The sequence below is a fragment of the Dreissena polymorpha genome, chromosome 16, assembly GCF_020536995.1.
Source record: "Dreissena polymorpha isolate Duluth1 chromosome 16, UMN_Dpol_1.0, whole genome shotgun sequence".
Classification (NCBI taxonomy): Eukaryota; Metazoa; Mollusca; class Bivalvia; order Myida; family Dreissenidae; genus Dreissena; species Dreissena polymorpha.
In genome coordinates, this window is record NC_068370.1 from 33,782,998 (window position 1) to 33,810,902 (window position 27,905).

Consider the following 27,905-nt stretch of genomic DNA (forward strand, 5'->3'; position numbering starts at 1 on the left):
TCTGTCTGTCTGTCTGTCTGTCTGTCTGTCTGTCTGTCTGTCTGTCTGTCTGTCTGTCTGTCTGTCTGTCTGTCTGTCTGTCTGTCTGTCTGTCTGTCTCTCTGCCTGCCTGCCTGTCTGCCTGCCTGCCTGTCTGCCTGCCTGCCTGCCTGCCTGCCTGGCTGCCTGCCTGTCCCAAAACTTTAACCTTGGTTAAAGTTTGACTTTAACCTTGGTTAAAGTTTGATAACTTTTGCAATATTGAACATAGCAACATGATATTTACCATGCATGTGTATATCTCATGGAGCTGCTCATTTTGAGTGGTGAAAAGTCAAGGTCAAGGTCATCCTTCATGGTCAAAGGTCAAATATCATTGTATTTTTCTTTCCTAAAACTTAAACCTTCGTTAAAGTTTTATTATAACTTTTTTATATATTGAACACAGCAACTTTTATATTTGGCATGCATGTGTATCTCGTGGAGCTGCACATTTTGAGTGGTGAAAGGTCAAGGTCATCCTTCAAGGTCAAAGGTCAAAAATAAAAAATAAAAATTGTAATTTCTCCATTCAATCTCTTACTTACATCTCGTGGAGCTGCACATTTTTAGTGGTAAAAGGTCAAGGTCATCCTTCCAGGTCAAAGGTCAAATATATGGCTTCAAAGTGGCGCAATAGAGGGCATTGTGTTTCTGACAAACACATCTCTTGTTTGACTTTTGACCTTGAAGGATGACCTTGACCTTTACCTTTCACCACTCAAAATGTGCAGCATCATGAGATACACATGTATGCCAAATATCAAGTTGCTATCTTCAATATTCAAAAAGTTATGACCAAACTTTAACGAAGGTTAAAGTTTTGGTTAAAGTTTTGGGACACACACATACAATGACAGACAGACAGGCCAAAAATAATATGCCCCTGATCTTTCGTTCCGGGGGCATAAAAAGTGAATCAGTTAATATCTGATTTGTTTGTAATACAAATCGTGGTGGGGAAAGGTGGAGGACACTTGGGAGTCACTTGCAGGAGGTTTGTCACATGCCAATAAACTAGTCTTTAGTTATCAGGTGTTAGTTATGGACCCTTATTATTTTATGCCATTGTCACGAGTCAGTTGAGTATAATGTATGTATGCGTGGATTGCGTTGGATTTTAATGTATCATGTGATACATACGTGAGTGTTATTGATGCATAGAACTAAGATTAATTAATATATTTAATATGTTTACCCTTTAAAGTGATATTATGGGCATTTTGCACTGTTGAATTGAGCTGAAAAGAATTAACAGGTCAAAAGAGTTTGTTAAAATGTGGTTACTATCTGCAACTCATCTTGCTACCAGTTGTTTATAAAAATATTTTTTATATTCAATATTCTTACGTGACTCACCCAGTCCTCTAAGCTGGAATGATCCGTAAAACAAAGTTGTGTCTTTGTGTCGTATGAACGAATCTGCACTAAAACTAAATTTAGGTTCACATCGTACATGCATGATCAGTTGTCAAACGAAAGTATGGTTGATATTCAAATGCATTATTTTTCTCTTTCTGGGATATTGTTTTAGTATGTTGATGCTGCATTAACAAATATAAGTGTATATGAAGTGTAAACACCAAAAATAAACAACGGTTGCGATAGCCACCTATGAACTGTTAGATGCCCATAATATCACTTTAATATCCTCCATTTCACTAAAGACATTATCAGTTTCATAGATGTGTGCCCTTTGTTTATAACACTTGTAAACCCTATGAACTTAGCTTGCATAGAAATAGTTTTAGTAGATTGACTGAAAGATACGTGTATTAATAAAGAAGTTAGAACTGTTAAGAACGGTGAAAGACTGAAGGAAGCAAACAAACAAACCTTATATTGATTTAATACTTTTTTCTTTTCTTGATTTTTACATTTCATTTATTTGCCAGATGCTCTTAATAAAATGGAATTTAAAAATGTGCATTTGTATCTGTATTTACTTTAGTATTTGGTTATTTAATCTAAGTTGTGATCATGATTCTAATTAACCAATACCCAAATTCCATAAGTACCATCATTGTAGATGGTCTCAAGCCCGTGCCAAAATGTACAATTTAGCTATTGGAGTGTTTTGATTTGTTTGCTTTATCGACGTACCACTACGATTTATCATCGATCTTAATCCCGTGTATGATACTGGATAGGATAAGGACCAGTAAACATATCAACCACATTTACAGGTATTAGCTGAACAATGTTTTCAAAAGCATTTAATACCTGTCCATGGACAGGAATTTCCATCAACCAACCATAGATTCACACAGTGCTTGCTGTATTTATTAAACTTGAATGTGAAATGAGCAGTATCCTCAAATTTGAATAATGATAAAATGAAAGCGTTTCAACACTTGTGGGTGTGAGTAATACTACATCTTGTTGATTTTGTGAGCCTTTATCTCCTGTCCCAGGATGACACACATTAACCCACTTTACCACTTAGATACATATTTTCACGCCTTTGTAGTCCCTCAAAAAATTAATTTTAATCAAAGGCCTTCCTTACTTGATTCAAATTTTAAAGGCTTCATTTCCAACCCTTAATTACTGATGAGCAGCAAACAGCATAAAACCTGAACAGACTGCGATTTACTCGCAGGCTGTTCTGGTTTAATGCTGTTAGCACATAGCCATTTTCACATTGCTTCTGAGTGGGGAAGGGTTAATGTCTATAGAAGAGGTTTTGAAGAGGTTTGAACCTAAACTTGTCACCATATGATAACAAGGGCTTGAAGATGTATACTTTTAATACCAAATAGAAAATAGGTCCACACAGAATTTATGCAGAGTGTATTGAAATGTAAGGTGATAGTGTAAAGATAAAATTTGTTGTTTGCACTTGAATGAGTATCGCTTAGTACCGTAAGTTACCGCGTATAGCACGCCCCCATGTATAATGCGCATGCAATTTTTTTAAGCCAAAATGGACTCTTCAGCGAAGAAGCGTTTATATGATAAGGAGCATGGGTTGCATAGCACTATATTTGACAATTTTGAAAAGGGCTGTTGATATCTTTGTGGTTCTTTTGCAGTTGTCTAGAGTGGTCTTACGTCAATGTCTAATGCGTCAATGCATCGTTCAGATGATTGCAAACGAATGTTTAAAACACCACTGTTGAACGTTCAATATTTATACACACAAAATGCTATTGTAATTTTCAAGTTCTCAAATGTCAATTAGCATCTCAACAAGTCGTGGCACAAATTACTCAATAAAAGCTGGCAATCAATTACGAAGTGCAAAAAGACTCCCTTTCACACCTACTGTTACTCTCTTAAAAGACTTCGTTCACCCCTTTCTTTGCCTGCTCTCCACTTTGTCAACAACAGTCCCCATCTGAATTTATCAATGAAGAGTGTAAAAACACAAACAAAGAAATGTCCGCAAATTTATTTTAACAAATTTATTTTTGCCCAAAACTTCTTCTAACCCGTACAATCTTCTTCTAACCCGTTAATATCTACCGGTACCAACTTCTTGTTGTTTTGGCAACGACCCCTTCAGTCTGTAAGATTAAAGGGTGTAGTTTTCTGGAAAGAAAAAATGGCTGCCATTTTGGTTATTTACGATAACATAACAATTTAGCAGCCAGGATAGCGTTGTATCAATGTATAACGCGCACAAGCCTTTTAATTTGAAATTTGGAGGTAAAACACTGCCGTTATGTGTGGTAACTTACAGTATGTTGAAATGGACATTTGTATCAAGTTAACATGTGATGTATCGAAAATATGAAATAACTGAATTTTTAATCTTGCAAAACACTTTAAAAATACGTGGCAAAGATTTTAATTATGTCTTTGAGAAAAAGTTGATAGGAACATAACTTCCTTACACTATAATTAAAAGAAGAGGGGGTATATTGTTTTGCACATATCGGTCCGTCAGTCGGTCCGTCCACCAAATGGTTTCCGAATGATAACTCAAGAACGCTGAGGCCTGGGATCAGGAAAGTTGATTGTACATTGATCATGACTGGTAGATGACCCCTATTGATTTTCAGGTCACTAGGTCAAAGGTCAAGGTCACAGTGACTCGAAGCAGTAAAATGGTTTCCGGATGATAACTCAAGAACGCTTAAGCCTGGGATCAGGAAAGTTCATAGGGACATTGGTAATGACTGACAGATGACCCCTATTGATTTTCAGGTCACTAGGTCAAAGTTCAAGGTCACATTAACTCGAAGCAGTAAAATGGTTTCCAGATGATAACGCAAGAACGCTTAAGCCTGGGATCAGGAAAGTTCATAGGGACATTGGTCATGAGCGGCAGATGACCCCTATTGACTTTCAGGTCACTAGGTCAAAGTTCAAGGTAACAGTGACTCAAAACAGTAAAATGGTTTTCGGATGATAACTAGAGAATGCTTAAGCCTGGGGTCAGGAAAGTTCATAGAGACATTGATCATGACTGACAGATGACCCCTATTGATTTTCAGTACTCTAGGTCAAAGGTCAAGGTCACAGTAACTTGAAACAGTAAAAAGGTTTCCGGATGATAACTCATGAATGCTTAGGGTTAGGATCAGGAAAGTTCATGGGGACATTGGTCATGACTGACAGATGACCCCTATTGAATTTCAGGACTCTAGGTCAAAGTTCAAGGTCACAGTGACTTGAAGCAGTAAAATGGTTTTGGGATGATAACTCAAGAACGCTTCAGCCTGGGATCAGGAAAGTTCATAGGGACATTGGTCATGACTGACAGATGGCCTCTATTGATTTTCAGTACTCTAGGTCAAAGGTCAAGGTCACAGTGACTTGAAACAGTAAAATGGTTTCCACATGATGACTTACGAATGCTTAGGGTTAGAATCAGGAAAGTTCATGGGGACATTGGTCATTACGGACAGTGACTCGAAGCAGTAAAATGGTTTCCGAATGATAACTCAAGAATGCTTAGCAATTCTTCTTTAAATTGCCAATCATACTCGTATTCACACAATGGCTGCCACTACAACTGACAGCCCATTTGGGGGCATGCGTGTTTTACAAACAGCCCTTGTTATTTGAAAAATAACCATAGATTCTGACCAAGTTGCTCAAAATTTGAACAGTTAGTTACATCAACCATAGTTGATTGTTTGGAGATAAATTTCTCTCTCTTTATTTTCATGAACTTTCTTTTAAATCTTTAGAACTTAATAAGACTTCATGCTAATTTTGGACAGTGATATAAAGTTTTTAAAAGATTGTTAAATCTGACTATGTATGTGAGATTATAAACAAAGCGGGGACATTTTTGTCCCCTGCCGGTTTGATGGTTTGCGCTCTGTGTGTCCGTCAGTCCGTGAGTCTGTCACACTTTTCTGGATCCTGCAATAACTTTGAAAGTTCTTGATATTTTTTTCATGAAACTTGAAACGTGAATAGATGGCAATAATTATTGGACATTATGTATGTCATTTCATTTTCTTCAAACATCAAAAATTTTGGTTGCTATGGCAACAAATATATATATATATAATCTGACAGTTGTGGAGCCGGTAGGGGACATTTATATGTTGTTGAAACTGGGTTTCTCAGTTTTAAAATAATTTTATAGGAATAGAGCAAAAAATATTGTTTTTTTCGAGCAATCTCTTGCACACAGCTTTTTTTTGTTAATCATATTGATCTAATCTAAAAAAAACATCAAAACATTTTGATCAGTGTCAGATACACAATAGTGCAGAACCAAATTGATAAAAAAAAAATGGGGCAATGCCTATGATTTTATTGCAGAAAAAATCTTTGTTGCACAACTCATCAGATAACATAAAGGCTAACAGTGTAGTCATCAGAGGATAAGAAGAGAAGAACAAATCATCTCGCCAGATTATAATATGCTGTCTCATGTTACCTGAAGTCATAAAAATAATGTTAAGAAAAACTGAAGCATTCTGTCATGTATTTAACCTGGTGAGAATACCTGTCAGGTATCAAGTGTGATCAATCAGATAAGTCCCTGTTCTACTTCTGCTAATTGTACAAAAGAAATTTTACAACTGAGTTGACACTTTGTTTAATATGAAAATCATTGTTTTAGCTGTTGAAAAGAGATACAAAGGGCAGTTTGAATGTCATTATTGCGAAACTTGAAATCCTAACTTTGCTGTTGTTGTTGTCATATTGTCTTGCATTGTCATTTCGAACTTGACACTTCATTTATATGTATCTTAAATGAACACATAAATCTGTAATTAGTCATTCGACTTCAAAATTTAGTTTTGCATTTCCAAAACCATAAGTAAATGATATTAAATATTATGTATTAAAGCCTTTAAAAAAATATTTTTTGTTTACAAATATTTATTTTTAAAAAGCTAGAGTAAGTAAGGACTTTCAAGCAAACAAAAGTCTACAAACTGTTAATGTTTGTTCATTGTTGTTTTAATCCCATGATGGTATTCAAAGCCATAACAAGGTATCCTGATTAGACACAACATGGCTTTCGTCCTGATTTTTTTGTGTACATTTTATCAATTATGATAATAGTGACTTGTATTTATCCTTATTTCAATTGTTTAACCACGTATGATTGTTATGAACAAAACTACCGTAGGTTTCCACGTATAGCGCGCAGTGTTTTACCTCCAAAATTCAAATTTAAAAGCTGGTGCGCGCTATACATTGATACAACGCTATCCTGGCTGCTAAATTGGTAAAAAATATGTTGTGTAATCGAACATAATCAAAATGGCCGCCACGTTTTTTTCCCCAGAAAACTACCACCCTATAATCGTACAGACTGAGGGGCCATTGTCGAAACAACAAGAAGTCGCTACTGGTAGTTATCAATGCGGTAGAAGAAGTTTCGGTAAAAAAAATAAATTTGTTTGAATAAACTTGCGGACATTTCTTTGTTTGTGTTTTTACATTTCTTTATTGATGAATTCCGATGGGGATTGTTGTCAACATTCCGGAGAGCAGGCAAGGGTAGGTGCGAACGAGTTTTTTTTTGCGGGTAACGGTAGGTGTGAAAGGGGGACATTTTGCACTTCGTAATTGGCAGATGTTATTGAGTAATATGTGCCACGACTTGTTAAGACACTTGAGAACCTGAAGATATGCAATTGCATTTTGTGTGTATAAATATTGAACCTTCAACAGTGGTGTACCTCAACAACTGTATCCCTGTCTCCCATGCGACATTCAAATTTACCGGTAATGCCCATGCTTTTCCTGAGGAAAAATCACACGATGTACACTAATTCTTATTTTCTCACGTTTTTCATGAAATGCACGTGGACTGTTAATCTTTAGCTAGAAAATTACAAAATTGTCAGAAAAGTATTTTAGTGCTATGCAACCCATGCTCCTACTCATAATGACGCTTCCTATTTTGAATGCTTAATTAAGCTTTCCAATGCCCCGGATTATTGGATTGTGCAATAGTAAAATGGGGGCCATTTTCGGTCCGATTAGGTGGTTTTATTGTCTTTAAATATTTTTTTTCTCCATTTTTGCATTTAAAAACAGCCTGCGCGCTATACACGGGAGCGCACTATACGTGGTAACCTACGGTATGTTGAAAACTATAAGAGGCATGGTCTTGAAACTAATTAGGTATATGTAGTTCTTCTTAATAGAATGTGCATTGTGCAAGAACCATAACTCTTGCTTCCGTATTTTTAGAGTTATTGCCATTACTTAACATCTGGCCATTTGAGGCATAACTCACAAACTATGGGAGCTATCAACTTGAAATTTAATTGGTTGACTGATCTCAATTATGGGAATTCAAGTACACAAGATCCATAATTCTTGATTTCATAATTTAATAGTAATTGCCATTGTGAATTTTAATGTAGAAATTTTGTCCATGGAATATCTTGAATACAACATGATGTATCAAGGCAAAACTTCATATTATGTAGCTTGCATTGTTAGGAAACCAGTCCTTAAAACTAACCTGCCTTTTCCGTCTGTCAAAGTGGCATGGGGTAGGTATTTTCATGCATGACAGTGACTGGTTCTTGTTTCCTTAGACAAAGACTTTATTAATAATTTAACACATGGGACAAATCTTATAAAAGAAAAATTGTGCAACTGGTCTAGCTATCAGGCTTGATAAGCAGGGATCAAATTAAATCCAGTTTATTAGATTTTGTGTCAACAGAACTATGGCCACATTCTTGTGGAGCACTGCCCTTGTTCTACATCATGTCAGGATGATAGACACTTGCCTCAATGCAGTGTTAAAAGTCTATTAACATACTTCTTCTGAAAGTCCGTTGAGTGATTCACCTTGTTAGTTGGTGTCCAAATTGACATGTTCAAGTGATTTTACTGTTTATTATTGAAAACTCATCTTCATATTAACATCAACACTTGTCACTCGTTCAGGTTTTCAACTTCTCTATGAAATAGCTGAATTCGTTAATTTTCAGTTAATGCGATAGTTTTTAGGGCCATTGTTTGTTAAATGCTTCTGTCCTGTCGGGTGTTAGATTTCTGGTTCCAGTCACAAAGGGGCGGGTATGTAAATAAGATCTAACAAAGCAGTCAAAAAATGTCAATCTGTCAGTGAATTATGAAAAATAGGTTTTTTTTCAATGTCTTATAGATAACATCTTCATTTCTGAAAGTCTTTGGAAAGAAGTTGTTATGTTAATGGCAGTGTCTATGCTTGCCAGGCTAGTTAAGGTTACTTACACAGGATACAGAAAACTGGATTTTATTCAGATAAATATATAATTACCAATGATGTAAATAGAAGTTATAGCTGTTTGTTGAGATTTTGACATTATTAACAATATTTCAGCTATAACAGATTCCCATTCATCCTTGGATGTTGGCATGTAGTTTTGTTCATGATGTTTGTTACTACAATAAATGTTAACAGGTATTGATTTTCTGTAATGTTTTAATAAATTGTACTTAACCATTTTTCAAAGACATAGAGTGAAGCTTTTGTCAATAATATTGACTACCTGTTTTAATTAATTGGCAAACAGGACATTATTTTGGCATGCATCCGTTGCGATTGATTTTGTGCCTGTGTTTTATGTTAGAACGTTGTAATATTGCCGACATGCTTAATGAACTTCCATTGTGCAATATGAAATTTATGTTTTCAGATACATGTACATGTATACATAATGATTCCTCTGTCTTTGTGCTCCCATACAAACAAGATGGTTCATGAATGTTTTGCAATCCAGGACTATCATTTGACAGTAAACTGGGCTTAATGCATATGTGTTAACCCTTTGCATGCTGGGAAATTTGTCGTCTGCAAAAATGTCATCTGCTGAATTTCTAAAATAAGCATTTTCTTCGATTTTTTTCAAAGAATACTATCAGAATAGCAAACAGTTTGGATCCTGATAAGACGCCACGTTCTGTGGCGTCTCATCTGGATCCAAACTGTTTGCAAAGGCCTTCAAAATTCGGCTCCAGCACTGAAAGGGTTAAGTATCACCTCAGATTAGCCTTTGCAGTCTGCACAGGCTCATCAGGGAGGACGCTTTCTTCTAATATTGAATGTTTATGCCCCCGTATCGAATGATTTGGGGTATATTGTTTTTGGCCTGTCTGTCTGTCTGTCATTCTGTCCCAAAACTTGGTTAAAGTCAAGGTTAAAGTTTTGCAATATTGAAGATAGGAACTTGATATTTGGCATGCATGTGTTTCTCATGGAGCTGGACATTTTGAGTGGTGAAAGGTCAAGGTCATCCTTCAAAGGTCAAATATATGGCTTCAAAGCAGCGCAATAGGGGGCATTGTGTTTCTGACAAACACATCTCTTGTTTGTTTTAACCCTTTCCCAAAGTGAAAATGGCCATGTGCAAACAGCATAAAACCAGAAAAGCCTGCGAGTAGCTCGCAGTCTGTTCAGATTTAATGCTGTTTGCTGCTCATCAGTACCTTAGGATTGGAGATAAAGTATTAAATACTTGAATCTAGTAAGAAAGGTCTTAAATTAAATATAACTTTAATCAGTATGGTCATGGAACAAATTATCCTTTATTGTCCCCTACCGGTTTTACCGGAGGGAATTATGGTTTGCGCTCTGTCTGTCAGTCTGTCACACTTTTATGGATCCTGTGATAACTTTAAAAGTTCTTCATAATTTTTCATAAAACTTGAAACAGAGATAGATGGCAATATGGACATTATGCACGTCATTTCATTTTGTTCCTACGTCAAAAATTCTGTCCGTCCGTCTATCCGTCCTGGCGTGACTATCTCCTCCTACACTATTAGCACTAGAACCTTAAAACTTACACACATGGTAGCTATAAGCATATGTGCGACTATTCATAATTTTTGATCTTACCCCTGGGTCAAAAGTTATGGGGGTTGGAGTGGGGCCATGTCAGAGATTTTCACTCATTTTACTAACAAACATGCAGTGTGGGGATACGCATGGGCCTCTGTTGCGCCATTTCTAGTTCATTTTAAAACTATCATACAATTTTAAAGAAATATTAAAATATTTACTTTAAAATCTATCCTGATCAGGATCTTGTTTGACTGTTGCATAATTATTGGGAAATGTCCATACTTCCCTGGTGATAGAGTTGTAGCGTTTATGAACATACAATAATAGGGTTGCTTTTGGTAATTTCCAGCGCATGAAGGATGTTTAGGTATTAAAGCAGGTGATTAAAACTGTGTGTATTATGATGATTTATACATCATTTTAAATTTTTCTAAAACCCGGCACCCGTTTCATGTCTAAAAGCTGGCTTTTGGCATCCGAAAAAATTGTGAGGTTCAAATTTATTTAATTTTGCTTTCGTCAACAATTAGAGTCATCAGGTTTGAAAATCCTTTTATTAAAATCTGGCCTTATATTTTGTGTTTTGCCCTCGCTTGTTTAACATTTTTGGCTGCTATCCTAACTTTGCAAAAGACTTGTTTGCAAGTTATTGTTTTCTTTTCACGGAGTTTGTCATTCATTTCCAACTGTTGTTGACCAACCAGCCCAGTTTTCAGAGTTGTACAAATATTGACAGATATTGTCTAAGATATTCCATTAAATCATAACCAGTGGAAAGAAACTCAGACTTATAGAGCAAATATTGATTCATTGATTAGAGATCTCTTTGGCACAGTTTGAAATCTCTAATGCAAAACATATGCATTGGTAATTGAATTTCACTTCAAAACAGGTCTGCTGCACATTTTGGTGTTATGCAGCCTTCAACATCATAATTTCATGCACTCGATGGATGGTGATATGTTTGATAAAGGATTTTTTCCCAATCTGCAAAATAACGGCGTTCAATTTTGTTGATGTGTTAGTCCATACATGGTATATTTAGTGGCAAATTGTGTGACACTAAATATTATCATAGACTTTGAAATATGCAAATGTTAATGATTATCGTAAACATTTGTGTTTAAAAAGAAAAAAAGAAACCTCAAGCAAAGATGCCCTTGCACACACAAAGATAACCATTTACTAAATTGTCTCCTTTACTTGTTATGCGGGATATTTAAGGACATTGTTTAACATCCTCTGTGAAACCCTGTATGGGTCTATCTATAATACATCCCGCTTGTGTTTCAAGACCACTTGAAGTAATTGTTTTCACCCCCCTAAGACAGATAGGGTGCCTTTTGTCAACACTGGAAATGGTCCGCAAACTGCCGAACATTTGACAAGCTGTGACATAGTTTTACAGCTTAGAGATTGGAATTATTCAATAAAATTTGATGGATTTTGTGTGTGTGTCTCTTTCTGAGTTGGTATGCTGACATGAACACATAAAATGCACAGATCAATAGTTTTCACTGAAATGTTGTTTTTTTGGCAAATATTTGCAATTAGCAGTGATAAAACTTGAAATTAACATAATAAAAAGCAGACCTTCAATAAATATGTAATAGTATAGCGTAAGATCAATGACACAAACTTTTTATGGTCTTTATCAGCATTTTTTACTGTTACCTTTCAGTGCTTTGATTTTTTCATTATTTATTTTTTCCATGTGTAATGTAGTAATATCTCCTACTGTTTAAGTTTCACTCAAAATGGCTAATGATTATGCAACGCCTGCTCTTGATAAGCAATGGCAGTGAAACTAGCAAGTTTAACACATTTGTCATACTCCGCTCTCTCATTTACTTGTAAATTTGTTTAATTTAACATTGGGTACCTATCCATGGCTGCAGTTTGCAGTGATTGTAAAATTCGTCTAAGTTTTCCCATTCAAGCCTATAATTAATGAGTATGTAATGAGATTATTATGCTTAGATTAATCTCTAAGCATGTATAGGGTGGAATAGAAGAAAGACATGGAGTGAAAATGTTTGAGAGCTCATAATGGGTTCCTTGAGATTTCTGTCAAATGACACTAGATTCAATGGGCTTCTTTGGTTAAATCTTATAACGTTTTTATGCCCGCAGATCGAAAGATCGGGGGATATATTGTTTTTGGCCTGTCTGTCTGTCTGTCTGTCTGTCTGTCTGTCTGTCTGTCTGTCTGTCTGTCTGTCTGTCTGTCTGTCTGTCTGTCTGTCTGTCTGTCTGTCTGTCTGTCTGTCTGTCTGTCTGTCTGTCTTTCATTGTGTCAGTCAGTCATTGTATGTGTGTGTCACAAACTTAAACCTTGGTTAAAGTTTTATAACTTTTGCAATATTGAAGATAGCAACTTCATATTTTGCATGCATGTGTATCTCATGGAGCTGCACATTTTGAGTGGTAAAATGTCAAGGTCAAGGTCATCCTTCAAGGTCAAATATCATTGTATTTGTCGTTCCTAAAACTTTAACCTTCGTTTAAGTTTGGTCATAACTTTTTGAATATTGAAGATAGCAACTTGATATTTGACATGCATGTGTATCTCATGGAGCTGCACATTTTGAGTGGCTAAAGGTCAAGGTCATCGTTCAAAGTCAAAGGTCAAATTTATGGCTTCAAAGCGGCCAGGGCTCGACACTTACGGTGGTCCGTTGACCTGGGGTCAGTAAAAAATAGGGAGGACCAGTGAAACTAGAAATTTGGTTGATCTGTCGAACAAGTTAAAAATCCTGGCCAGCTTATTGTGAAATACTGGTGGAAAGCCGCTTTCATCAATAAAACAAGTTTATATGTTCATAATTAACCAATAATGTCATCATTATTTTATGGGCCGACTCGAGATCGGGATAAAAATAGAAACATATTGGAAATTTCAATTTTTCTAGATGCCCGCCCCAGATGATAAAAACCTGTTGTCACATCAAAAAATCGATTTCCGATCCGCAAATGTCTCCAGAAAATGTCTCCGGACTTCGCTGTGATCGATACACAAATTAACATAAAATTCTAATCTTTTGGATCGGGAAATGAACAAAATGGTATTTATTATTTTGAAAAAGCAGCAAAAAATCAGCATTTTATTGATCTTAATACCATCAGAATATACGTTGTTTACCGTAAGAATTTATACTGGAGAGCGCCGAATAATGTTTTGATATTGCGGGAGAGTAAACGTGAGTATTTTCAAGATTACAAGTTTTCGAGATGTGGAATTTCATTAAGGGGGTGGTTGAACCTATGCCTTAAAACCTAAAACTAATGAAGAGAAGCTTGAAGTACAGCGAAAATATGAAAGGGATATTGAGATAGTTTAGTAGATAGTACAGTTTTCTTTTTATAAATGCACAATACATTGTGGATAGTCCGGAAAGTAAGTTGAAATTTAAGTTAAATAACAGAGAAATTGTCGGACCACTTGAAATCTTGGAGGACCAGTAATTTCTGAAAGCTGGTGGTCCTTTGGGTCAGTAGGTAAAAAAAGTTAATGTCAAGCCCTGGCGGCGCAATAGGGAGCATTGTGTTTCTGACAAACACATCTCTTGTTATCATATGAATATTAGAAATATAAATTTAACAAAAAAGCAATGTATTTGTTGTTTTATATGATTTAACTACTTCATAATATAATTGTTGATGGAAACTTGATACGGTCGAAACCCAATGGCTCGAACTCGCTTGGGTCGAATTTCCGGTTGGCTCGAACTCGCATCAAAGCACCGATTTTGTTTGCCTATATATTCATATAAAATTTTGTCGGATGGCACGAACTTGCTTGGCTCGAATTATCGGATGGCTCAAACTGTTTTCACAGTCCCGGCTACAGTTTTCACACGTTCTTTTGTTTGGATGGCTCGAACTCGCTTCGGGTCCCAAAAAGTGTTATTCGATTAGAACCGCTTGATTAAAGGCACGCACAAATCGATTTAACTTCGGTTGCATAAACTGTAAATCGATTATGACTGCTTGATTATAGGCACGCAATAATTGATTTAACACCTGTTTGCTAACATGTCATTGACTCAATAGTCAATTGATTTGAGTAAAAGATGACATTTTGTATATGACATGACGTTCTTGTAGATGCTTTATCATAATGGCTGCAACGGCTAAATCGTAAAAAGCTTCGTTTCTCGACGACAGATACGGAACGCAACACAGACAGACATAATGTCATTCTTCAAAAAAATACAAATAAACAAAGGAATGTACTTCTGTCTCGTATGTTATGTATATATAGTGCGGATGCATGTTTCGTTCTTTAGTGCTCTTTGTTACCTTAAAATGTGCTACGCTAAAACGTGCTGATATTTACTAAATGCTATTAATTTTGTTAATTGTATTTGTAACTGTTTTAAATTATTCATAAATTAAAGTATTAAGTATATATTTGTTTCGTATTAACTTATGCATTCAAAAGCAGTAAGTAGTGCGAAGTAGTACGGAGTTTAAGCAATATGTGTACTCTTCAACTGGATGTGAAAATGTACTACAGACTTGTTCATAAACAAAAGTTTATAGGAAATCGGATGTCTCGAATTCCGGATGGCTTGAACTATTGTTGCCCGTCCCGACAAGTTCGAGCCATCTGGTTTCGACTGTATATGAAGCATTTTGTTTATCATTTGGATTGTTGAGCACTTTTGTAGTTAAATGTTCTAAACTTTGAAGGTGGATGTGCACGATATAGCAGAAAAAGCAAGAAGTAAAAAGAATAGAGACATTGGGAGTTTCTGAAACTATTAAAAAGAACTTGTTCTAATTGATAGTAGGACGATGTATTGCAAGCATCTACATGGTCAAAGTGAAGATTACACTAAAAGGTCGAATATAGGTATGAAAATAATTGAGTATATTCCATTTGAAGCACAATTTGTTCTTAATTGGAGGGATTTCAATTAACTTTGCGCATAGGATTAGAAATGTAAGATGATGTGATACATTCAAAAACAAGGTCACTAAGTTAAGCTGTAACAATATGGGCACCCATGACATTCAGACATATTTCTATTTGCTGCTTATTTGGTTGCAGGTTTAAAGATTATTTATGCAAAGAAGAAAAAGCCAGAGAAACAGACATTTCTGTTAGGGCACTTCAATTAAACATTGTTTTGTGACTGCCTTGCAAGAACACCATGTTTAACCAATGTAAGTAAATTAAAATTTGTAATATTTATGTGCATACATTGAACCAAATGTTGTTTCTTGTCAACATATAAACAGCAATCTTACATACACAATTTTCATATCATTATTCTTGTTCTATTTCTGACAACTGATCTGGGCAAGTCGATGCAATTCAGGTGCAGAATACCAGATACTTTGATAAATGAACAGAACGCACAAATACTTCTGTCCTGGAGCCAAAAAAATAATTTGCCCCTGGTGGATGGCATATGGCATTGTCTGGTGTGAGTCTACCTACATGACTTACAGATCAAATTCCAGTTTCCTTCCGGTCCATTGATTTACGGGCCTTGGACTTAAAAAAATAAATTCAAATATCTGCTATGGTGCTTCAAAGTGCATAAGGGGGCATTGTGTTTTACAAACACAGCTCTTCTTTATCATGGTATTAAATGTTATTTGAATGTATGTTGTTTAACCATCATGTCAAGGGTCCTTGTGATTATGACTGTTTGATTTTTTGCCCACATTACATGTTTTAATATCGGTTCTTTTAAATCTGTTTTTTGGATTTATTTGCATGTTTTATTGATGTTTGTGTATTTCTCCTGTGTATTTTCTAATATATAACTTTTGCAAAAAAAACATGGAATACATTTTTAGGGCTTTATAAACATGCATTATAAGGACCTCAGAGCTTCAGATAAGGGTTGTATTTTTGTAATTACGAATTATTTTTAAGTCCGTTACGTATTTATTTTAAAATCATGTCGTACCATTAAGAATTACAAAATCAAGTTACGAATATTATTTTAACATCGGTTTGTATCAATTTTTATTGAGTTCTTTTCGCGTATTAGTAATCTTTTCAGTGCTTATATAAAATGGTTTGTTTAACAAAGCGCATTTTTTCCAATAAAAGCGGCGTGTACAGTCTATCTGTAAAAAAACAATGGCGGCGCCCAGAGAGCGTCCTTAAAAAACTGCAAAGCGTGCAAAAACACGCTTTTAACATATTGTATGCAAAGTGAGACGAAGTTGAATGTTAAGAAAGACATTATAGAAAAGATCTTGTAGGATGTTATATGTTCAATTGCCGAAACAGTTGCGAAAGCTAAAAAACGCGACACGACGGGTCCAAACTTAATAAAAAACATTGAACGAGTGGAAGGGACAATTCCTGTGGCCCATCGTTGAAAAGATTGAAGGGGAGACCCGTTTTAATTGTGAAATATGTAAAAATTCATGGAAGGCATGCATTCTAAGCACAGTTTGGGCATATGAAGGTATTTGAAAAATAAAATTGTATACTACTGAAAAGACACTGTTGAAATCGTTTAAATTAAGTTGCAAGTATGTTTATTTTGATTTTTTGCTTGAAAATAACCATTATTAATTATTTTTAGGTCATTTAGAAAAGTTAAGAATTATTTTCCAAAACTTAGTAGTAAAGTTAAGAATAAAATTTCAGAGTTAAGAATTATTTTTGAAAATCTGGTAGTAACGTTAAGAATTTCACAAAACCTTATCTGGAGCTCTGGACCTTATAAAACTATTTTTTGTGACCCCAGATGCACCAACCATCTATATACGCTTGCAACTTAAATCAACTACATCTCATTATCTAATTTTTGTCCCCTACCGGTTTCACCAGAGGGGACTTATGGTTTGCGCTTTGTGCGTCTGTGAGTGTCTGTCTGTCACACTTTTCTGGATCCTGTGATAACGTTAAAAGTTCTTAATATTTTTTCATGAAACTTGCAACATGGATTGATAGCAATATGGACATTATGCACGTCATTTCATTTTGTTCCTACGTCAAAAATTGTGGTTGCTATGGCAACCAAAAAAAATATTCTGAAAATGGTGGCATTTCTGACAATGGTGGAGCCGGTAGGGAACCATATTGCTTGACAATAGCCTTGTCATATATATTACATATCGCACCAAGTTTTGCGTTGTGAAAAATTTCAAAACTGTTTCAATGTGGTTCTTAAACCAGGTACTTCTAATTATCCTGTGCCTAAGTTAGAGGGATATAGAATTGGTGTTGTCTGACGGTCGTTCCTTCCGTCCATCATTCCATTTGTCTGTCATTCCCTCTGTCTGTCTGTCACAAACATTCCAGGGCTATAACTCAGAAACATGATACTTCATGGGTGAATAGATATCAATGAGGAGACTTGCCATGCACAAAAACCATAACCCTACTATTTCTTAATCAAGAGTTATTGCCCTTTTTTGTTTTTGTATGATGTAACTTTTCAGGGCTCTATCTCAGATACGCTTCAAGATTTTAACATGAAATTTCATGAGTGTATAGATATTAATCAGGAGAATTTCAATGCATAAAAACAATAAACCTACACTTATTAATTTTTAGCTCTACTGGCCGAAGGCCTGAAGAGCTTATGTCATGGCGTGGTTTCCGTCGTCCGTCCATCTGTGCGTTAGACTTTTTCTTGTTTACGCGAAAAAGTCCACAGTTTTCATCCGATTCTTTTCAAACTTGTTCAGTGTCTTTATATTAATGAGGACTCGAAACCTATTGAAAATGGGTTACATCAGAGTAAAAAGTCCAGAATTATCTCCCCTGGAATTTGAGAAAATTGTGAAATAAGGCTTGTTTACGCAATAAAGTCCACAGTTTTCATCCGATTCTTTTCAAACTTGTTCAGTGTCTTTATATTTATGAGGACTCGAATCCTATTGAAAATGGGTTACATCAGAGTAAAAAGTCCAGAATTATCTCCCCTTGAATTTGAGAAAATTGTGAAATAAGGCTTGTTTACGCAATTAAGTCCACAGTTTTCATCCAATCATTTCCCAACTTGTACAGTGTCATTATCTGAATGATGAGTCAAACCCTATTGAAAATGAGCAATATCGGAGTTATAAGTCCAGAATTATCTCCCCTTGAATTTGAGAAAAAAATGAAAATCTTTAACATTTTGCCATAACTTTTGCAATATTGAAGATAGCAATTTCATATTTGGCATGCATGTGTATCTCATTGAGCTGCACATTTTGAGTGGTGAAAGGTCAATGTCATCCTTCAAGGTCAAAGGTAAAAAAAAATCAAAGCGGCGCAGAAGGGGACAAAGTGTTTCCGACAAACACATTTCTTGTTTGTTTACATATAAAGTTCTATCCTTTTGAAACTTCGACAGATCTTTTATATCATCAAGGGCCAGATCCCCATTGAGAGTGAAGAAAATTTGTCCAACTTATTGTTGAAAAGTAGCCATTTGAAGTTTACATTTTAGGTTTCTTCTTGTTTATGCGATAAATTTTGGGTCTGTTTATTTAAAACTTACTCAGATTGTTCATACAATCAAGGGCTTGGGCCCTATTGATTCGAGCCAGTAGAGCAATTTAGGCCCTCATGGGCCTCTTGTATTATACCATTTGCTCCCATACATAAACAAAATGTGTTTTGCGGGGATATCTAAGAAATATCGTTCAGGCAATCGTGGTTACACATTTAAATCTAGAGGGCCACAATGCGATAGTGCAATAGTACAATGGCGACAATGCAATAGTACGATGGCGACAACGCGATAGAACGATGGCGAAAATGCGAATGTCATCGTACTGTTGTCATCTTATTATCGCATTGTCGCCATTGTACATATGCATTGTCGCCATCGTATTGTGGCACTGTCGCATTGTCATCATTGTACTGTCGCATTGTCGCCATCGTACTATCGCATTGTCGCCATCATATTGTCGCACTGTCTTCATTGTATTATCGCACTATTGCATTGTCCCCATTATACTATGGCATTGTCGACTATCGCCTTCTGGTACACAAACTATTCTTATTGCAGAAAAAAAAGATGACTTTATAAAGATTTACTTTGAACAAGGTTACAGTTATAATGAAATCAAATCCTGATTAAGTTATAGAATGGGTATTGATGTAAGGTATGCCGAACTGTAGAGTATTTTTAAAAGTGGCTCCATCAATAAGGAAAAAAACGTTGTGCGCATGTATACCCGAAGGCGATAGACAACAATGCAACAGTACGATGACGACAATGCAAAAGTGCGACAATACGATGGTGACAGTGTGATAGTATGATGGCAACAATGCGATAATACGATGTTGACAGTACGATGACCCGATAGTACGATGGCCACAATGCGATGATACCATGGCGACAGTACAATATGACTATCGCATTGTCGCCATAGTACTATCGCGTTGTTGTACTAACTAACCGGTCCCACCTTTAAAGTGTGTTTATGTTCTAGTTTAATCACTTTGTTAACAGGCGGTTGGTATGGTTGATGCGTCAAAAATATATAATAAATTTTAAGTTGTGAATGGCATAGTTTTCATAAATGAATTCTTTGCAGCATTAAAAACAAATTGGCTGTTAAGGCAAATCCTGATTCTTGAGTAATTTATCATGATTATGTTATGTATATATGAGATAATTTAATCATGAACCAAATCCCTCTGTTACGCATTATGCCTTGGGGGTTTCCAATGAATGGCGAAAAATGTGCAGTCTCATTCCATTTTGAAGGCATGTTTGATCATCTGGCTGCACTTAATATCATTGTATTGGATCATCTTGGATAAAACAAGCTAACTTGTAGTGAGATGGCAGTTTTTGAAACTAAAACAAAATTTTGAATGTAGCATTTGGTTGCATTTGTGTGGAAATATAAAAAAAACTACATGCATTTTGTGATGAAATTTCTTTGGTGACATCAGTAAAGTGATAATACTCCAATTTGTAATGTATTGGATTGTTTTCTCTCGGGAGAAAAAAATCAGCAATTACTTAAAATCAAATTCAAAGTTAACCTTATGAGAACTTTATTCTGATACCTCTCAAAAGAGATACATATTCCAGCACGAAATATTTCATGAAAATATTAATTCATTACATGCAGTCGGAAAAAAGGACAGTTTATATATCTGAGCCTTTAAAGTGTTTATGTCCAAGTTTCGGCTCTCATTAGGCCTAACCTTTAAGTGCTATAGTAACTACAGAATGTGTTATATTCTAATTGCTGCTTCAATAGGTGACTCACCTTGAAATCGCAGAATGATAATCAAAATTTCACCTGAAGAAGTAAGATAAATTGTCTAATTTATAAATTTCACATTTTGACACGATGATTTTATGTGATAAATGGATTGTGGTGACAATTTCTGCTGACCAATTGTCCTAATTGGGTTCAATAAAGTAAAACCATGATCAAAAGATTTACATTTGACAGTTTTTAGATTTATATAAACGTCTTCCATTGATAGATTTAATGGTCACAAGTTTGCTATTGTTATGAAAATGTAGCATTTCCGTGTAAAGTGGGTCTGGTCTTGGTGCTGGTTTAGTAAGTGATGAAATGTTCACTTTTATCTGAAGCTATAATCTTTTAATGCCAATTGATTGCTGATTGAATTACCATGTTTTATGTTGCTTTTATATATTTGTTCACAATGAATGGGGAAGTGTTGACCCCTGTTTCATTGTTATTGTGGGCGAAATTGCACCTCTGGTTTACAATTGCAAATATTTGGAAAGACGGTTGCAAACAAGATTCTGCACTTAAGAAGGATACAAGTGTTAACTTTGCTTGATGCTCATGTTTGTTTTAATGTTTTTAGCTTTTGACTAAGTTAAAGATACATTATGAACCAACTTGGTCAAATTTCCTTTGAGATTAGTAAGTATTAAAATGTATATGTTTAAAACTTTACTAATGCTGTTTAAACTTGTCCAAAAATTATCTTCATTATACTGCAACTGTTTAAAGTTGCTAAAAAAATATCTATATGTATATATTAATATTTTTTTAAGACATAAACATTTTCAATGATATATATTTAAATGTACACCTTTAGAACATCCCAAATATCTGTGCTTGATTAAAAATGGGAACTCAACAACGCTACATTTTATAGGTATCATTAAAAATCAAAGGATGGATCTATCTTGAAATCTGATCAATTATTGGTCACTGGACAACAGCTGAAGTGGTCACTTTGATCTTTGATAATGGGATGGCTAAAAACTAATTTGGCTAAAAGTGGGTGGATTGACATTCTGCTTTGATCTGTGTTTCATAGTTGCACTATGTATTGTATTTTTTTTCATTTTTCATGTGAACAATTTAGAAATGTTAGAGGTGAAAAGTTTGAATTTTTTAGATGTTTAGACCAAATAAAATTGTAACACATTTTTGTCGTCTTGGATATGTATTATTGCCAATGTAATGATTATAAAAGTATTCTTATTTATTATATGATATAGTATTTATATATATTTGGCTTTTTATAACGTGTATGCCCTATATTTTATCTAAATATATAAATATAATATAAGTTTAAACATGAATATTATTGCTCAATTATTGCTCAATGCTAGCATAAGTATCAGCTTTTTTTGCTGCTGTACCTTATTATTTTCTCCCTCATATATTTATTATAAAGTAAGGTAATAATTTATGAATATTATCACCTGAAAATAAGGCAAGCAATCTAAAATGAATATTTAATTTTATGCTCTATCCACAAAAGATATACACATTATGACCATGTCATTTGTCATTAAACTTGAATTTAAATAGAGAAACATGAATCGCCTTAACAGCTATAATGTTACGGCTAGTCCAATTTCATAAACAGCATATCAGGTCCAATAAAAATATTTTTCCTTTGTTAAAATTAAAAGAAATATTTAACCTGGAGATAATTTCCCATTAAGTCAGTATTTAGATTTGCCTAAAAATCATTCACAGTCAAATACAGCTTGCATACCTGTTTCATGGTTAGGCTTTTATTTACAATTGATCAGATATGGAGAGCTACAGTGTGGGGTACAAAAACGACCTTATTGGTATCAAGCCTTCCAGATTGGGGCAAATTGCCTTTAAGATCAGATACTCATTTTGAATTGAGGCATATCAGGATAATGTTGGCTGTGCATGTTGCATATTGATCTTTGTGGAGCGTTTTTACCTCAGTGTGGTAAATAATATAATCTTTGTCGACATTGACAGCGTTGTTGATACTTGGAGTTGTAATTTCAGATAATCAGCTAGGTTTGCATTGCGATTTGGGATATCTTCTGCGACTTGTAATTGAAAAATTAGTTGTGAATTGTGGATTTTATTGTGGATTTGAAATAATTTTAGGTTTAATTGGCCGCATGATAGTTAGTATTTGTGAAAATTATGATTTATCAATTATTTATTGTGATGAAATAGTGTTTAAGAAATATTGGCTAATTCAGAGTGAATATTAGGAAGAAATACGATACATCAGAATGGAAATGATTAGGTGTAAATTGTGTTAATTTTGTGTTTATTCACTTATAGGTGTGCTATAATTGTATTGCTGTTTGTTTATTGTGTAGTGAATATTTTGAGTGTTTTTATGAAAATCAATCTGGATTAAAAAGTAAATTCCGTTTATTATTGTGATGAAATTCTTCTTAAATGGGATGATATAACCAAAGGTAAGATATTTTATTCTCTGTGTATTGTTACATATTTATTGTTGTATGAGATAGCCACAGCTTGTAGAACATGGCTAAAAGACAAGAGTTTGTGACATTGATTGTGGAAATAAGTGACATATACAAGCTAGTCCCCTGACATACATGATGTTAGATTGGCCACACATGTCTCACCAGAAAATATTTTTGTATCACAAATACCGGTCTGTCATATTAAGATAAAGATTTTTATAATGAATGTGGTTATTATATTTTAAGGTTTTATTTGCTTGAGTCAGGTATTTTCCTTTTCATATGTTAAAATTTGTTTGTTCTCTACTTTATTAATAATGTTATTTGCGTATTAAATAATAGTCACATGCAAATAATATTCTAATAAATATTTATCATTATAAACTTTTTCCACTTATACCCATTGAGGATAATTCATAGTTTTTATGTGAACACGTTTGGGATACAATAATTTGGCAAAATCATAGTATACATGACTGAACTCTATAAGACAGTTCAAAGCAAGACCTTAAACAATGCAAAGATTATATTATTAGACATATAAATGGTACAGGCCAGATGCTTGAAAAAAAAACTACCGTGTACACACTCAGGTATTTAAAAAGTTTCTGGAAACAAACTCTATATATTTATTACTGGCCAATTTATATGGTAGTCTTATACTTTGTATGTAAGCCATGGGAAATCCTTTGAAATGCAAGCACTGTTCAACTGCCTTTAAAATGGTTTGATTTCAGATTGACACGGACAATTTACTCAGTTGATACTCTCAACAAAGCTGTATTCAGATTTGCTGATTTAAGTGCCTTATATATGTTAATAATGTGATGTGGTGTTTGAAGACAGTATTTTATATTTCTCCCACAGATTTTTATCACCACTTTTATCAATTATGATACCCTTATTAAAGGTAGTTAAAAGCTTCATTTTGTTTTTAACCTTAAACTGCTGTATCATCCTTAAACTTATATATTTGATTTGGTTGTATGGCGATGACTTCAAAAGAAGTGTTAAACTTTCAAGTGCAAAGTGTTGATCTATGTGATAGTAATATTTTCATATATATGCATTTCAAAATACATATTATGCAGCGTTAGTTTTACAGTTTTTATTATCATACTATTGGTTTGTCTGATTCTTTCACTGTTAACCTCAGTTGGTCAAGCGCTGGACTACAAATCCTTAAGTTTTCTGGTTCGACTACCAAACCAGCAATATAACTTAAAGAGTGGGATTGGTTATGACTAATACGCCCATTCTCCCCCTATCTCTGATTAATGAAGGGCAATTTCAATTATTGTCATTTTGCACGTAAAAGTGGCAGTTTAGGTCAACTGACAGTGTCATTGATATGAGTGAAAATAAATACAGCGTAAAATCCAAACAGGCATCAACAACCAAACGCAATATAGTACAGTAAACTAGATGACAAACCTTATCTAATCAGTAAATAATAGAAGCGTTTATGTTTAGACCACTAGCATGCTCATTCAAAAACTAAATGGCTTCAATTTTAAGTTACATGAAATAACATTACACTAGTTCTCAAGAATTGTGTGCGGCCCTTTTCATATGACCTTATAGACCTAAAGTTCTAGACTACATGGGGAGTCCCCTAACCTGCTTTTTCATATGACTTTATAGAACCTATAGGTCTTCACTACATTTGAAACCCCCTACCCAGCCTTTTCATAGGACTTTATAGAAGCTTTAGGTCTATACTGCATGTGAAAGCCCCTACCTTTTCTTTTCATATGACTATTTAACCTATAGGTCTAGACTACATGTGAAACCCCCTACCCGGCCTTTTCATTGGACTTTATAGAACCTATAGGTCTAGACTACATGTGAAACCCCCTACCCGGCCTTTTCATTGGACTTTATAGAACCTATAGGTCTAGACTACATGTGAAACCCCCTACCTGGCCTTTTCATTGGACTATACAGAACCTATAGGTCTAGACTACATGTGAAACCAGCTACCCGGCCTTTTCATTGGACTATACAGAATCTATAGGGTTAGACTGCATGTGAAATCAGCTAGCCAGCCTTTTAATTGGACTTTATATAGAACCTATAGGTCAAGACTGCATATGAAACCAGCTGCCCAGCCTTTTCATTTGACTTATAGAACCTATAGGTCTAAACTTCATGTGAACACCACTACCTCCCCTTGTTGAGGGACTTCATAAACCTATAGGTCTAGACTTCATGTGAACACCACTACCGTGCCTTTTCATAGGAGTTAACAGACCTATAGGTCTACACTGCATGTGAACCCCTTACTCCGCCTATTAGATTGGTGTGCTATCACTGTCACCTTCCAAAACAAAAAATCACGGATAAAAGGAACAGTTATTAAACAAACGGTAGTTTAATAAACCTGTAGTATACATGGTATAATATATCAATTGTGTTTACATTTTCAACGTTAACTAAGTGTAAATAATGTGATTGACATTTGATTAAAATGTGATTAATGCAGTCTTAATCCAAATGAGCATTTAAACCTATAAAGTCAATTTTTTAGTCTTGCTTTTTTGGTCACATTTAATCAGATTAATTGAACACCATTGTATTCAAATAATTGATTATACAAAAAATCTATTGTAGTATACCTAGGTGTATAAACTTTGCAAATATTTATCATCCCAATTGATCCAATTGATATGTTTGATTTTCAAAACGTATTATTGTTCATCACATACCAGTTTCTAATGGGGAAAATGCCAATTTTGATGATTCTTAAATACCATTGGCTTTTCGGGTTTCTTAAATACTATTATTAAAGTCTTTTATTAGATGCTAGATCAGTATTTTAATAATATTAGGTTTGTATATGTTACTAATTGTGGTATGATAAAGTAGTTTAACCGATACCTGAGGTATGTGTCCATTGTTTTACATACTTTAATTGGCAGATAGAGTTTTAATTCATTGAACACTACGGGTTGAGCATGAACACTTTACGTTAATGGTTGTTTATTTCAGCTCAAATGCACTGACAGCCTCAAGGTAATTGAGAAACTCTTGAGACACTTCATGAGTCAGTTTCCTGGGTAGAACCAGTCCTTAGTGTCCCTTGGGGAGATCCTGAGAATGTTGCAATAGAAGGAATTGAACCTGGGACTTCTACTACTGAATATAATTTTGTCACATATAATGAATTAAATCCCAGTATTTTCGTTTGAGTCGCGTTCTGAGAAAACTGGGCATAATGCATGTGCGTAAAGTGTCGTCCCAGATTAAGCTGTGCAGTCCGTACAGGCTAATCAGGGACGACACTTTCCACCTTGATTGGATTTTTGCTAAGAAGAGACTTCATTTTAAAGAAAATGTCATAAAAGCGGAAAGTGTCGTCCCTGATTAGCCTGTGCTGACTAAACAGGCTTATCTGGAACAACACTTTACGCACGTGTATTATGCCCAGTTTTCTAAGGCTCATTTGATGTACATTATGTATGAAGGCTTTTTTTGAGTGATTTGATGTTTTTTTCAGGGGATATGTCAATTAAAGGAATGGTAGATTCAGTTTGAACAACTAGCTGTAGACTGAGCATTATTGCAATTAGAATAATTAGTTTCTAATATCATGATGAACAAAACTGTGTTTCCAAATATTGTCGCTTTAAGCTTTATCTACTCCATCTTAAACAGCCTTCATAACATTTTGTGTTAGATCGATTGCACTGTTGACAGTCCAATACAGTCAATATCACCGGACAAAAAATCGGATATCACCTGAAGGGCCCTTTCTATTATTGCAGGTGCTAGCTTTATTGATATTTAATGTCCCAGTGGCTCATGACATGTAAGCCTTAGTGCAAACAAAATTAGCATTGGATTTCTTGTCCATTTTAAAGCTAATTGAATTTGAGAGCAAATAATTACTCAATGTTTAGCTGTCATTATCTTATCTGTGATAAGTATCATATCTATCTTGGGATTCGAAATTGTGTGACTTAAGAGTGGCATTTATCATGTTGTAACAAGGTTTTAATAAATTATGTGAAAAGAGTGTATTGATTTCCTCACAAGTTTTGAATTGGATATGTTTCATGTGTTTTCTTTGGTGCATCACAGTGGATATGTTACGTTCTTCAGCATTAAACAAGGATGTAAATTAGCAATTTGAATGCATGAAAATTACATGAAGAGTTAAGTGATTTTATGTCATACCTTTGGTAGTCATCAAAATATGCAAAGGATTCCGAAAGTCTTATTTTTTATTTGCATTTGAATATTATTTGGAAATCATCTATGTATTTTGTCTTCTTTGTAGTATTCCATGTAGTTTTTATACAAGAGATGTAACATGATAATGGTTTTGGGCTGGGTTGTATGGCACAGTAAATTGTGTGATGTATTCCTGCAAGAGATTGGAATACACTGGCACACAATTATGGAGAACCATAAGCACACTAGATAACCTAGGTTTTGTATTATTCCATGTATTGTTTAATTATTTGTTTACATTAACTTATAATTAACAAGGGACAAAATTGTCACAAAACCAGGTTTTCATTGTGAAAAAAAAATCTGATAAAGGGAGAAAACTCAAACTGAATTTTTGAAATGAACAAACAAAATTAACCCCCTTTGTAAGTTTGTTTTTAAAAAAAAATCTATTTTTAGTCGTGGCGACCTTGACATTGGAGATATTGACGTGATTCTTTCGTGCGACACACCGTCCCATGATGGTGAACAAATGTGCCAAATGATTTTAAAATCTCACAATGAATGCCATAGTTATGGCCAGGACAAGCTCATTTATGGCCATTTTTGACCTTTGAACTCAAAGTATGACCTTGACCTTGGAGATATCAACGTAATTATTTCGCGCGACACACCTTCCAATGATGGTGAACAAATGTGCCAAATGATTTTAAAATCTGACAATGAACGACATGGTTATGGCCCGGACAAGCTTGTTCCGCCCGCCCGCCAGCCAGCCCGCCCGCATTCGCCAATCTAATAACCAGTGTTTTCCTTCGGAAAACCTGATTAAAAATATACTCTTCCAAAGAAAAATT

At 34.8% G+C, this 27,905-nt stretch overlaps 1 protein-coding gene across 8 annotated transcripts in view; it reads left to right on the plus strand.

Annotated features, from left to right (window-relative positions):
* LOC127861382 (erbin-like) overlaps positions 1-27,905 on the plus strand; it is a 100,703-nt gene that overhangs the window by 3,576 nt on the left and 69,222 nt on the right. For 5 of the 8 annotated variants that reach the window (XR_008040190.1, XM_052399800.1, XM_052399804.1 and 2 more), the window contains exon 1: positions 22,264-22,860. The exons of 1 other annotated variant lie outside the window; for it this stretch is intronic. The gene's annotated coding sequence lies outside the window, so the exon portion shown is untranslated. Of the gene's footprint in view, positions 1-15,287; positions 15,404-22,263; positions 22,861-26,826; positions 27,030-27,905 lie in introns of those variants that run through there. 2 more of the 8 variants (XM_052399802.1, XM_052399801.1) reach the window with 2 other exon arrangements.